General features: G+C 48.8%; 1 protein-coding gene across 1 annotated transcript in view; it reads left to right on the top strand.

The window, feature by feature from the left end:
• The first annotated feature begins 12,435 nt into the window (after positions 1 to 12,435).
• Positions 12,436 to 14,998, top strand: part of FBLN2 (fibulin 2) — a 96,077-nt gene continuing 93,514 nt past the window's right edge. The window contains exon 1 of the mRNA XM_054575088.1: positions 12,436 to 12,517. The gene's annotated coding sequence lies outside the window, so the exon portion shown is untranslated. The remainder of the gene's footprint in view (positions 12,518 to 14,998) is intronic.

Raw genomic sequence — 14,998 nt, forward strand, 5'->3', positions numbered from 1 at the left:
AAACCCCCAGAAAACTACCTAAATATCCATAGACAGGAGAATCAATCAGTGTGTTGAATCAGTTAGTGCTTGAGAGATAAGAGCAGCTACAGGGACTGACATATGTGCTCTCATCAATACAATAGAGATGTTTAGAGGATGTCTTTATATCAAGTTCAAAAACAGCACAAATTAAATAACAGTTTGGGGCTGCATGCGGAGGTGGTCATGCTTTTAAGGAAACTGTGGATTTCTAGATCTCGCAGCCTCTGTCTTTCACAGATTCACTTTCTGCTATTTTCGCATAACTAGAATCAACCACTGGGCTCCTGTCACATTCTCTCCTCTGGCTTAACATTTTTGCAGTGGGTGTAACCTGCTTGTTTTATTAGTCACCAACCCCAGGCAACAACTTCCCCAGCAGACCCACGTTCGTGTGTCTGGCCTCTGTGAGTCAATGACCTTGTGAGATCTGGGAACCTTTGGGTTCTCATTGGCTGGTCTGGCTGGGGCTTCTTCAGCTAAGAGCCAATCACTGACAAAGTTGATGAAGTCCCCTTGCGCCTGTTGGGGATTTCACAGAGAACATGTTTTTAAAATGTGTGCTATTATCTGGCAACGTCTCAATCTAGTATAGAAGAAATCAACTTCAAACCCAGGGCTGCTAACTTACTCCTTTAGGGACATCCACAGACTTCTCTCCAGCATCTGGCAACAGCCCCTAGTTTCAACTCAGAGGTTCACCCCACCTCCTTGGGCTTTTGGAGGAACATATGACCTGGACTAAGACAAACAGCCAGCCCATTCCCCTACCTGCAATGACTTAAGCTCTTCCAGTGGGAGAGAACCTTAAGATTAGTGGACTAGTGCTTCAATTTGCCTGGACTTGAAGGGTTTGTGGGCTGGAGCTGCTGAGAATTTTGGTTACAAGAAGAGTTGCTTTTGATGGAAAATGGAGAAGAGAGCTGAGGGACAGCAGGAGAGAAACTTGTTCCTGGAGACATTCGAGCACCTAGATCCAGCTATCCTTGTAGCCCACCTCTCTTCTCTACTCTCTCTCTCATTATGGAATTCAATATTTCCCTTTTTTGACTTAAGCCTCTTTCAGCCAAGTTTACTGCGATTTGCAGCAGAAAGTGCAGACCAGCTCTCATTGCCAACTCATCAGTAACACCTCCTGAGCCAGAAACCAGAGAGTCATCCTTGTCCTTCCCCCTCCCTGGCTCCCAACATCACACCAGTCTGCATAGTTTCTCTACTCAGTCTCTCCAATTCTATCACTTCCCCATTCAGCCACTCTTGTCAAAACTCCATTAGCTCCCCCATGGACTCAACTACCAGCCTCTTCTGTTAAAATCCTACAATAGCTCCTCTAGCTCTCAGAATAAACACCAAATTCTTCCTGCAGCCCCCCAGGACTCCGAAGTTCTTTCCTCCCTCAAATTTTCCTTCAAAGCTTCTTTATCACTAATTTAACTTTCGAGAACTTACTGGGTGTCAGACCCTACAAAATTCCTTCCCATCTGTTATTCATTTATCCCTCCTGAAACCCAAATGAGATAAGCACTATCATCCCTATTTATAGAGGAGGAAATGAAGCCCAGAGAGGTTAGGAGCCTCCTGAAGTCATCAGAATGCCTAGAACTCAGACATTATGGCTCCAGCTTCCACAGGCTAACCATTGCACCATACTGCATTCCTGTACCTTCTCTCTAGGGTGGTTCTTACCATTCACTTTCAATTTATATCTGACTCCGGTTAGAGGGTGGGCTCCCTGTGGGCAGGGGTGACTCTGCCCTCCTGCTGGAACCCCAGTGAGATGAACAGTGTCTGGCACAGCTTTGGTACCCAGGAAATATTTGTTGAGTGAGTAATATAAGCTAAAATTCATTGAGAACTTAGCCTGTACAAGCAGCTCCCTAAGTACTTGCCATACATTAGCTCTCTTAGCCCTCACACTTGCACGTTGAGGTTGACAGTTATTTTACAGCTGTCACTGAGACACTGAGACACAGAGAGGGGTCTTCCCTCAGGTCACATGGCTAGTAAGTGGCAAAGCTACCATGCAAACCCAGGCAGCTTGGTTCCAGAGTCTATGCTTGTCACCACATCATCCCTGCATGGATGAGCGGATCATGGACAGGCACGGAGTTCATGTTCCAACAAGGGTCAGGGTTAGTGGAGCTCAGAGGTATGGAGCCAGACTGAACCCATATTCTGAGCATGTCAGGAGTCTGGGGCTGAACAGATGGTGATGCGGGATAAGGACGCACCTCACTGGGGAACGTCTCTGCTTTCTGGGGCTGAAGCCAGCTCGTTGGTGTGCTGCAGAGAGTGTGGGTTTCCCACCAGCTGCCCTTGGCAGGGCTTTGGTGAGGAGGCTAGAAGGAAGAAGAGATGAGGCAGGCTCCAGGGAGAGCTGGATGGGCTAGAAAGGGATCAGAGGGCAACTCAGCGCAGATGCCCAAGACAGATGGGCCAGGCTGCCCATGGGTTCCCAAACCCAGGCGGGTTAGCACAGAGAAGCAGCTCTGCCTGTTCAGTGGACAGCTGAGGGACCCAAGAATCAGAGTGTGTTGGCACTTTAGTACAGCCACCCCAAAGAACTAACTCCAGCTTGTGTCACATTACCTGAAGTTAAGGTTGGAATGTGAAGGATGGAACTTCTCTCTGGACTATGCAGACCACCCCAAGGTCATGCACTCAGTCCTGGCCAAGCCCTGGAAGAGTGACAGGTTGAGTTGGCTACAGGGCCCTGGAGGAGCTGGGGTGGGCCAGCCTGAAAAATAGCAACTTTGGGGCCCCTGACAGATGAGGAGCAGAATGGTCTGGAGGATCAGAGGGCAGGGCCAGAACCCAAGAAGAGAGACACCTCTCTGTATGAAGACTTTTCCTTCAACACACAGAGTGGCCCAGGAAAAGAAGGTGTTGCCCTCCCCCGCCCGTCCCCCCAACCCCGCGCCCCTCGCAAAAGCTGAGTTTCTGGTTCCTTCCTCTAGATTCAGCTCAGGCAGAGGGACCTGGGCTCCTTTTATGCAGGGAAAGGGGTTCTGGTCCCCTCGTACTGCTATAGCCCAGTAGGGCCCAAGGGTCTCAGAGTTTGATGAGAAAACACAGCCTACTGAGCTGTGGCCCAGGGGCAAATGCTTTGGTCTGGGAGACCTATGCTGAAGAGTTGGAAGTGGAGCACGGTATGAGGCACAGAGCTTACACAAACTGCCTGGTGAAGCAGAGAGAGCCTGGATTTGGATTCAAGCTCAGCTCAGTTTTCTCATCTGTAAAGTGAGACATGCAGTATTTAACTTCCATTATGGTAGATAGGGATGCAACAGAAATAGATGTTTGTACCATAGCTTTATAAACTGTATAGCATAGTGACTATTTTAGTTACTATCTTTTTATATTTTTTATTTATTGATTTTTTTTTTTTTAGCTAGAGAGAGGAGAGCAAGAGATTCAGTTTGTTGTTCCACTTATTCATGCATTCATTGGTTGATTCTTGAATGTGCCCTCACCAGAGATTGAACCTACAACCTTGGCATGTCAGAATGACTCTAACCAACTGAGCTATCCCACAGGGCTTTAATTAATATCTTTATCATTGCATTAGTTTGGGTCTGTCAAGAAGCCCAAACTAATTTTGCCAAAATGAGATTAAGTATGCAAAGAAATCATTTGGGAAGAGAACAGGAAAAGTCAGGGAGAAACTCAGACCAGTATATCTCAGACTTACACTTGTGACAGGAGAAGGTGAAGGAAAACGGATTGGGGGGGAAGAGTCTTAGAATGTGGCACAATTCCAAAAACCTTCAGCCAGGACTACAGAGGGCCCTCAGCCACATTTCTGCTGAAGAATCCTGGAGCTCTCTGTAGTAACAGCATTAGCATTGTGGAAGGGTGAGGGACGAGGGGAGGGATGTCCTCTGGAAAGTAACCTCACAGGGTGATCTGATCATAAATTCCTAACTTGGCAGGTCATGGTGGGTAGCCATGACCCAAGCATATAACTTTTTTACCAAAAAGCTTATCTTTGTCTTAAGCTAAGCCCTGTCCATTGTTCCTATGCATCTAGGTTAACACATCTTTGAAATGCTCCCTTTCAGACCCCTCCTTCTAATAACACCCTTTAAAGTGTGTAAGACAAATATTTAATACATAACCTTAACTATCCTATAATCCTATCTTGTTTTCTCCCGCCCTCATGCAATCTTTCTTATGGTCCCTCCTTAATTCCAAATGCATAAAATAAGCTGCAAAACTGTTATTCTCCAGAGAATTTGAGGTCTTGCTTCCCAGCATGTCGTTTGGCTCAAATAAACTCATAAAATTTTTCTGCATAAAAGGTTTCTTATGGCGACAGCTGCCATTGTACTCGATTCTGGGTGGGTGGGGGGTGGAGGGGAGGAGACTGAGCCTAAGATGGCAGATCTAGAGGGGAGGACAGTCACCCATGCTGCTCAGAGCAGATCTGAGTGATGTGATATTCTCAGGCCACCATAATCATCCTTATCCTCAGATCCTCAATTCTCAAGGACCGGTTGGGTGTAGCCTTTCTAGGTATCCAGAGGTTATTTGGAGCCTCAGAGGCCAAAGCTTGTTATTTAAACAGGAATGTGTTTTCTCTTCCCACATTCCTAGAAGAGGAAGCTTCTAGAAATTACTGTAAATTTCTGTCCCATAACAAGGCAATGTGCTGAAGACCCAGCCACCAACTGTGTGGGATGAGGTAGCCAGAAGTCTTGAGGTTGAATTCAAGGGCAAAAATAAATGAAGGATGGATGAATGAATGAATGAAAAAAGAGCTGGAAGAAAATGTGTGTGTAGCTTACTATGTTTATCTTAGAATGGAGAAAGTCTAAGCTCAAAGAAAAAACACTGGTAAATTTTTCTACATCAAAGTTTGTAAGTTTTATGAAAAAGAATATGTAACCAATACATAAAATGGAAGCATCTGTTTTACCTTGGGTTACCTGCAGCATGTACTTAGACAAAAGGCCAACAGTCCTACTAAACAAAGAATTCTTTAAAATTATTAGAAGAAAGATGAACACCTAAATAGTAAAAATGAATGAAGACCACATACAGCGAGTTCTCAGGAGAAACCCATGTGGCTAAGAGACACTTAAAAAGATAACCAACTTCAAATAATGGACACTATCTTCATCTAACAGATTGACTAAAAGTAAGAAGGCTGATGGTACCTGGTGGTGTGGTCCCTGTGTGAGAAACATGCCCTCTCACTCATTCTTGATGGGAGGTGACTTGTACAACTTTCTTGGGCCCTGCTAAAAATCATTTAAAAATGTACTTGACCTTTGCCCTTGCAATTTCTTAAAAGTAGACAGGTACCTGAAAATATAGATTCAAAAATATTCTTCAAATCATTTTTTATAACAAAGAAATTAGAAAATGATCAATGGAAGATCAGATAAATAAGCTGCTATTATAGCAGACAGTCACATACTGGACAACTATTGACTGTTATTATGTAGATATAAGCTTTGATATAGAAAATGGCCAATATATATCTCATAAAAATGTAGCAGAAAAATGTTCATGAGAATTTGATTGTGAGCATACATAAATACATATAGGACAGAAGTTGTAAGAGATTCTGTTGTGAAGGTAGATTTGCTGATGTTGAGTGTTTTATTATTGTATTTCCTAACTTATTTATTAAAAGCAGTGATTGACTCTCCCATTCAACAGATGGGAAAACCAAGGCTCAGAGTAGGCAAGAGGTTTGCTGGGACCAGGCCTCCTGTTTCTGGGCTGCCTATGCTGTCCTGGCAACCTCTTTTAGCTCATTAGGACTTCAGTGTGTGGCCATAAGCAGATCCTTTCCCTCACTGGGATGTTCAGTAGGGAAGGGGCTCTGAGACACTTCAGCCTAATTTTCCAGCCCACTAGGGAGGTTCCAGCCCCTCAGCTTAGCACCCCTGGCCCCCTTGCTTTACCCCCTGCCAGGAAAGCTGGATTGAGCAACAAGGCTGGGCCAAGTCTTATCCAGGGTGACCAGAACTTTTCTGAACTGCCAGAAATTTCATCACACCAAGGCAAGGGATGGGCTGGGGGTGAGTCACGAATGTGCTGGGCCATAGAAGGTAGGAGCTAATCATTCCCACATGGGAGGCATCAGGCTGGGAAGCTCTCCCAGAATAAGCAGACAACTTGAGAAAGCTCCAGTGTGAAAAAAAATTGTAATGCTTTCCCCTACCTCCTCTCTTCCATACACCCCTTTCAATGTACTTCAGCCCCTCCAACCATCTGTCAAGGGGTCTTCCAGTCTCTGTTACAAACCCTGGGGATGGAGAACCCACTGCCTCCTATGGTATGCTCCACTCCGGCTGCAAGGGCAGGGAAAAGCGTGCAGACTCTAAAGTCACACTGCTCTAGGCTGGAGACATATATGCCACTGAACCTCAGTTTCTTTGGCTGTAAAATAGGGTAATAATATCTAGCACCTTCTAGGATTATTTTTAAAATTAAATGGATTAATCAATGTAGGGTGCCTATTAAAATGCTTGGCACACAGTGTATGGCTAACAAACAGGAGTTTATTCTTCATCCCCATCATTGTCCCATTTATCTAAGACAATGTGCTTTTGGGGAGAGTCTGGGCATCATGAAATACTAATCCCTGATAGCTAACCTTAGTGTCCAAAGAGGACCTGGAAAGTGCAGGCTCCAGACTTGGTAGGTAATGCTGCATCAATGAAACAAATTAGCAAAGACTCTTGGGTGTGAATTAAAAAATCAGCTCAAATTGGCTGTAGCCCCAGAGGGAATTTATTGACCCTTGTAACTGAAAAATACAGGGGTTGGGTGGCTTCTAGCCAAGCTGTAATCAGGTGCTTAAATATTGTGTCATCAGAAAGCTCTCTCTTGATCTCTCCTCCTCCTCATTCTCCTCAACCCAGGTGTGTTTTGAGTTGGCTTCATTCTCAGGAGGTTTTCATAAGAGGTGGCCTACGTGACACAGGCTCATACCCACAGCTGGGCAACGCAGTAGGAAGAGTGGTCCTTAAATAACGATGTCCCCTTCCTTAAGTCATAAGCCCTTCCCTGGATGGAATACTCTAGCAGGCCACAACTGGGCTAAGTGCCTACCCAGGAGGAAGGGAGGATAAGCTCCATCAAAGGAACCACATGGGCCCAGAATGGAGAGAAGAGGGTTCAACAGAGGTGACTCAGGGGCTGGTAGCTGTGGCAGGGGACAGGGATAGATAGAAACCACAGGTGTAGACTGCACCAGTCTTCTCAAGGGCTCCAAGCCATGAGTTTCTGTGCAGAGGGATGCACACAGTGTACTATGGGTTCTTAGAACATTTGAGCTAGCTATTGAAGTGAGATAGTGGTTAGTAGTTAGGTGTAGTTTAAGCTGCTATAACAAAGAAACCCTAAAAGATGATGGCTTAGCATATTTGAAAGCTTATTTCTCTTTCATGTGCAGGTCCAGGTGAGGTATGATGCCACCCAAGTGTATACAAGGTGGCTGGCTACTCCAGCTCTGTGTCCACCACCAGGTCCTTGCTTTAGCCAGGGGGAAGGGTAAAGGGAAAGGCAGAGTATATCACTTCTGCTCCCATTCAATGGCCTTAAACTTTCACGGCCCTACCTGGCTACCAGGGAGACTGGAGATGAAGTCTTTAGCCAGGCAGTTACGGGCCTGTGTAAAGTTTCTTTAGTCATGCCTCTGACATGAAGAGTGGGGGTGACTAGTAGTTTCTGCCCTAGGTGAACTGCATTCAAGGTGGGTGCAAAAGCAGGGAGATGGGAAGTTCCTGCTGTAAAATCAGCTTCTCATTGGGTTGGAGAGTAGGATGCTGGGGGGTAAGGACAGGAATGTGTGTGGATAAAGAGGCTGGAGAGGCGGGTGGGGTTCAGACCAGGGAGGACCGAGGAACTGGGTTCCAAGGACTGTGTGCCCACTGCCTGCATGGCTGAGCTCCATTCACACTACTAGCAAGCAGTTGTCCTTGGCCATCCCTCAGGCCTGGGGTTTGTCCACTGGTGATACAGCCCACTCCTGAAGGGATGGATGAAAGAAAGAAAGGAAGGAAGAGGTCTGCATAGACCCTGGGGCTCAGGGTAATTTGAACGGTGTCAATGTGAGAAATGTAAGAAATGTCCAAACCTGTAAATTTTTATGAGTTTATTTGAGCTAAACTGATGACATATGCGGGGCAACAAGATCTCAAATGCTTCTCACAAGGACAGTTTGAAGTTTCTTTTATGCATTCGGAATTTAGGAAGTAACTAAGACTACATGGAGGTAAGAGAAAGCAAGGTGGAGACTGGATTACAGGACAGTTAATGAGACTGTGTGCTCTTTTGAGGGTGGTTATTTTTGTGAGGGATCTGAAAAAGAGGCTTTTCAAGTGTGTGTTACCATAGATCCATAGAAACAATGGACAAGACTCACTTAAGGCAAAGATAAGCCTTTTACTAATGAAGTTATGTGCCTGGGGTGTGACTACCCACCATGACATGCAAAACTGGGAATTTATGATCTGATTACCTTGTGAGGTTGCTTTCAACCTCACAGAACTTGCCAAATTTATTATAAGTCTTTTTTCTTTCATAGTAGGGAATTCCAGGGACTTGTATGAGATATCCTGAGCTCCAGGTGGGCACATGGTCTTGGTCTCACAGATTCCTCACTCCTTGGGGAGGGACACAGCTGGAAGGACAGAGGGAAGACCTTGAAGTGTTTTCCAAACTTGGCAGTACCTTACGGTCAACTGGGGCTTTAAAAAAATATTAATGTCTACATGCACCCTCTGGAGACTCAGCTTTAATTGTTATGAAGTACAGTGTGGATGCTGGTGTTTCAGAAAAATGCCCTAGATGACTCTAAAGGACTGCCACATTCTGAAGTTTGGGCCTGGGTCTTTGCTGAGTAGCAGGATGGCAAGTAGAGCCATGTCTCTGCCTGAAAATCACTGTCCATCATCTTGGAATGTCTTTTCCATATTTGTGGAATATTCTCGGTCTTGCTGGTTTCAGACGCTCACTTTTCTGGCTTCCTTTTCTAGATTCCACAGACAGCTGCCCTATGCTGCCCAGTCATTGTACCAGCAACAGATGCTTAATGGGAGGCAAGGGCTATGAGGAAGCAGGCCCCAGCACAGAGCCCACTCTTGAAGGAAAGGATGTCCCGTCAGCCCTCAGAGAAAGCAGCAGGAGAAGTTCTGGTGGGGAGTCCAGGACCACCATTCAAGAACGGGACAGCCCCCATGCTGTCTGCACCGAGCTGTGCAGGGAGATTTTGGGTCCTTTTGCTGGTTCACCTAGGTTTAGTCTGTGTGCAATTAACATAAGCAACAGCATATATTTAATCAAGGTCTTATCATGTGCCAGACTCTGCTCTAAACATCTTCAGAACAATCCTATGAGGCAGAAACTATTTTTTATAGAGAAGGCCACTGAGGCCAAAGGACTGAAGCCACCTGTTGACTGTCACCCAGGAGGGATGTAGCTTTAAGCCAAGGCCATCTGCCTACAGAGTTCCTGCTTCAAAACCCCATGTTATTGTTGTATGGGGTTATTATCATTGTTACTGTCATTTCTCAGATGCCAGGGGTGGTGCAGTGACCTCCCGAGGCTATCCAGCAAGGATGCAGACCCAAGAAGCCTTCTCTTCCCCACCCAGGCTGCCAGGTGGTGCAGGTGAGCCTCATACCTGCCAGGCCTGGCGCCACAATGCCCAGGGAGCCGGTGAGATTGTCACTGATGTGAATGACTTTGCTGCCCACTCTGAGCATTCTGACTGAGACTTATTGGTCTCGAACTTCCTCCAACTGTGTTTCAGCCAGATCTGGGCCCCCAATTCCTGGGGGTGATATGCACTCTGTCTGTGATAACAGCCCTGGCAGGGCTTCCTTGGCTGTATCTCTGCTCAGATAACAGAAGTCTGGCGAAGTGTCTCCACTTTATCTCCTGGAAAGCTGACTTGGCTTTGGGCTCAGCAGGCTGTTAGCTGAGGCCAAATCTCCGCCTACTGCCTCTCCTTCTGCCTCAAGGAACCTGCAGTAGGGAAGGGAGCCATATTAGAGGGCCAGTGAGTTGTCCAGGTGAGTGAGGCACGTGTCTTTCTATTGTGGCAGCCTGCCTGCCTTATGACAAGAGAAAGGAGTTGCTCTGTCACTTACTCATCAGATATTGACTCCCCTTGGGTCAATCCATCTTCAAATTACTTATATATTTGAATTTATTTAATCTTCCCAACAAGCCCATTAGATAGGCCCTGATGTCATTATATTCATTTTACAGCTGAGAAAATCAAGGTCCAGAAGGAACTTGCCCAAGGTCACACAGCTGGTGCCTGGCAGAGTCATTTACAAGTGAATAAAAAAGTCAGCCAGTGACAAATACTGTGACGAGTAGAGAGAGCAGAGCAGTTGCTACCTTTGCTGAGGTCTCAGAGAGGGCTCTCTGGGGTGGCTGCTTTCCAGCTGTACCTCAATGCAAGGATGAGCCATCCATGAGGTTCTAGGGGAAGGGCATTCCAGGCAGAGGGCACAGCAAGTGCATAGGTCTTGAGGGAAAACAAGCTCCAGTGGGGAAAAGGGCCCAGAGAGCAAAGGGCCAGGGTTAGACAGAAAGCCAGAGCTGGCTGGACCCAGTTTCCCAGTCCAGACTTTGGCTCCTCATCCCCTCCTGGCTCTTCCGTGGCCAGCCCTGTCTGAGCCCCTCGGCGTTTCCTGGCTTCACCTCTTCCTAGCCATGTGATCCTGGGCAAGTGGCTTCCCTTCTCTCTGCCTTTGTTGGATGCCTCATCCCTGTCTAGGGCTACAGTGAGGTCCTTGGGGTGAGATACACTCTAGGCTTCTGGCTGCTACCCAGATATGAGGTGGCAACCACTGGGCCATGTGTTTTCTTGCAGGGATGGCAGGTGGTCCTGGAGGTGGTTCTGGAGGTCCTGATTTCCTTGAGGATCTACTCTAGGCCTTCGGTCTTAGAGAATGTAGACCCAGGACTGAGAGACCAAGAGACAGAGTCAAGCAGATGCAGAGACCAAGAAGGACAGGGTAAGTTGGAGAGACAGGTCAACATAAAAACTGAAAAAGAGAGAGAGAAAGAAATAGGGTAGGGGAACATTAAGAAACACAGCGAGAGAGAGAGAGAGAGAGAGAGAGAGAGAGAGAGAGGGACTGAGGGAGAGGGGGAGGGAGAGAGACATTATGAATATTCTATATGCCACTGAATTGTAATTAAGATGGTGAAAATGTTGAATTTTATGCTATGTGAATTTCACTACAATAAAAAGAGACAATGACAGAAGATGGCAAACAGAGAAAGACAGATGGAAGTGCAGAATTCCAGGATCCTGACTCTCTTTGGACCTGACTGGCCTCTGGGATTCTTTTAAGCTGATGATGGGGAAGGGACTTGGGGTTCCCATGCCGGAGTCCAGTCCTGCAGGGCCCAGTGGGTTTGGGCCAGTCCCCCTTTCACCTGGGCAGCCATGGTGACAGAATATGTTGCCCTGGTCTGGCAGTGCTTGATTTTGCTTGTGTGGGCTTGGGGGTGGGGTTTTGAGTCCCTAGTCAGGGGAAAGTGCCTGGGAGGTAGTACCTTGCCAACTTTCTGCTCCCCACAGGTCCTCTTAATCAGGCACAGGCTCCTAGTCTGCCAAAGGGGGTGAGTGGATACCAGACCATGGGATGCCCACCCTGCCTGGGTTGTGGGGGTCAGGGTCACAGTAATTAACGTTCTGAGCTTACAACTTGCAGCGTGTTCACCATCTGTTAAATGGGCCCTGTGCTGAGGGCATGACATGGGGTTCCCTATGTCTCCCCATCAACAACCAGGGGTTAACCCTTTCAAGAGTGAGGAAGGTGAATTCACACAGTGGTGGCGAGAAACTGCGTGGGCTGAGGAAAATGACAAACCTAGACAGTCTCAAAGCTGGGTGCTTTGAACCATGTGCGCAAAGACCTGTAGCATCAGTGTCAAGTGCCCCCAGGCCTCCTGGAGTGAGGGAACTCTCCAGGGAACTGAAGGCTGGGGCTAAGCTGGGCTTGCCCTCGACCCTTTCACACTAGTCTGCCTCTTTGAAGAGTTGTACCCAGGCCCCTCAGGTCCTCCCAAGGTGCCCAGGGTTTCTGAGCCCATCTTCCATGTGAGGACACTGAGGGTCACACTAGCTGAGGCAGCCAGAACAAAGCTCCCTAGCTGAGGGCAACAGTGCTAGATCTGGAACTCATAGTTTAGACTGGGCAGTGGGGAGGGGTTGCAGGGAAGGGGTCGAGGTGCTTGGCGAGCACGCGGCCGCGCAGCCATCTCTACGCCTCGGTTTGCACTTCTCCTCCAGAAAGAAGCGGCACCAGGTTGCCCACCCACTACCCTCGCTGGGCCGAGACCCCGCCCCGGAGGCGGAGGCAGAGGAGGGGGCCGAGAGCCGGCTCCGGCCCGCCCCTCTGTGCCTCCGCCCCGCCTCACGCCGCGCGCAACCCGGGGCGCACGAGCTTTGGAGGCGCCGACGGCCCGGCGGACGGACGCACCGACGGACGGACGTGCGTATCTCCCCGCGGTGAGTGCGCACGGATCCCGCCCGAGCCTCCCTCTTCCCCCTGCGCCGCGACCCCGCCAGCCTTCGCTGGACGCTCCAATGCCCCGACGGCTCGGCGGCCCCGCGGCCGCTCACCCCGGGTCCGGGTCCCAGCCGCGGGGACGGCCCCTCAGCGCGCCGGGCCCATTGGATAGATGCGGGAGCTGAGGCTGGCACCTTATAGCAGGCTAGAGCCCCGCGGGCAGGGGCCCCCGCCCGCCAAGTCCCGTTGGTCACCCCCCCCACCAGCCTTGTCCCACCGCTTTCCAAACGCCTCTCTGGTCGAGAGGCCCGGTTCCCATCAGCCTCCCCTACTCAGGGGAAGACTGGAGCCCTAGGTCGGGCACCACCGCTGCATTCACACATCCTCAGTTACCCCTCCCCCTTCCCCCAGTCTCACTCACTGCCACACACACACCAGTAGCCAGCAGTTCTTGCACACTCTTCGCGGGTGCACCGACCCCCATCTCTGTCGCTCTGTTCCTCTGGTGTCTTAGTCCAACGTTCAGCGTTCACACATGTTTGGGCTCCTCACATTCCCCTCTCACAACTCTGCCCTTATGTGCTTCATGCACACATACCTTGCACACTGGCGTCTCTCAGGCATACGTGCCTCTGTATCAGTTGTTTTTGTTAAACCTGTGCATGTCTCTAACATGCACTCATGTCTGCCACACGTGACTCACGCATCTCATGTTGCACATGTGTCTCGCATGGATCACAAACAGTTCCACACACACCGTGAATGTTACAGAGTCACATACACCCACAACTTCATAGCCTAGGCACCCCCATGCCATACCTCCATGGGCACAGTTCTCAGGCCATCCTGAGTGGTTGGAAGTTGGGGTGGGGAGGCTCTTGTTTGACACTCCCTCACAGTGGGGCCTGGGTGCCTTTGGGGAGCACAGGGAGGGGCCTCAGCCTGCAGGGTGTCCCTGACTCTGTCAGTTTCCCACTTCTCATCACCCCCTGCATCCCCTTTCCTTCCCCATTCTCCCAAGAAGGAGTGCCCCCCTTCTTTGCTGTCAAAAGGTCTTGCCCCCACTTTGGTCCAGAGTTGGTCTGGGCCAGGAGGTGTCACGTGATAGGCCAGAAAAAGAAAAAAGATTTGGGTATTGGTCATCATCTTGAGCCCCTGGATGAAGGGAGCTTTAATGTGTGGGCCAGGCACTGGCACATGTTGTGGCTAAATGACTGAGGCTCTGGGCCTCACCTTCCCTACATGCAGATGGGGTGAAGTTCCCTACCAGGAAGAAGGGAGGGACCTGAAGCTGTTGCTTTCAGTGCTTCCTCAACTTCCCACTCTCCCTTCTGTGTTCAGAGTTGTGTGGTGGGGCAGTGGGCAAGGGATGGATGAAGTCGAAGAATCATATTCCTGTGGCATGAAAATTGGCCAGCCCTGGTTGTGGTTCTCCCTGCATGTTTTGCTGGGCTCTTACCATGTTGTTATTATTTTTTAAAAATTAAGTAGCTGGCAGCATTTACAAATTGTCAGGTTCACGTAAAATTTGGGATTTCTGTCTTCTGAAAAATCACAGGGTCTGGCAATTCAAGGTCCACATCTCTACATGATGCTCATTGGCTGGTGTTGCTTGCCTATTGGCACTGGGAGTGAGGCTGGGGCACCATTTGGCCACAGTTCCCACCCAGCCTGCTTGCACATTCATGGCTCCTGCCTGACCTGCCTAGGCCTCCATATTAGCTCAGCCTGATATATAAATGGAGTTATTTTTGCTGCATTGCCCACGCCAAAGTGAGTGTAGGCTAGTCTTCTCACTCATGGTTGGAGAAGCGTTGAGTGAACCTCCAATCTTTCAAGAGCCATCAGAGCACTGAGGGGCATGCCAGGGGCCTGAACCACAGGGCATCTTGTGATGCTGGCAGGCACTTTCTGCTAGACTATGGGAAACAGTGGCCTGGAGGACCCATTGGAGAAAGGCAGTGATTTCAGAGCCAGGCCTCATATGTTGTTTTTTCTTCCCAGATCTTGTCAATGACTCTGCAGGTCACGTTCTTACCCCTATGTGCCAGCTGGGGGAACTGAGGCTCAGAAAGTGCCTTCCAGCAAGCAAGAGGGCAAGCTGGGATTTCAGCCCAGGTTTTTTTTGACCCTAAAGCCAAGCTCTTTGTCCCCTTCTCAATGAATGCATGAGAGGAAGGACTTGGTCTTGTTGACCCTGGGCAGATTTTCTGAGCCTGACCCATGTCTGACACACAGTAGGTGCTTAGTAAGCTTGTGGAACAACTAAGGGAAGTGAAGCTGTGTTCTCTGCAGAGGTCAAGGAGGAACTAAATTCAGGGCCTACGATGAAGATCTCACATGGCCTAAACAGCCGCTAAGTTTCCTCTGAATTGTCTGAAAGCCCAGTGCAGTTTTCTGCTCTGGTCTTGATGGCCATGTTCACTGTGATCCCAGTGACCACCAGGGTGAAGACCTGCAAGTCCCTTGAATCTGCATGG

The sequence above is a fragment of the Pteronotus mesoamericanus genome, unplaced genomic scaffold, assembly GCF_021234165.1.
Source record: "Pteronotus mesoamericanus isolate MK-2021 breed Mesoamerican mustached bat unplaced genomic scaffold, CSHL_Meso_final contig_27, whole genome shotgun sequence".
NCBI lineage: Eukaryota > Metazoa > Chordata > Mammalia > Chiroptera > Mormoopidae > Pteronotus > Pteronotus mesoamericanus.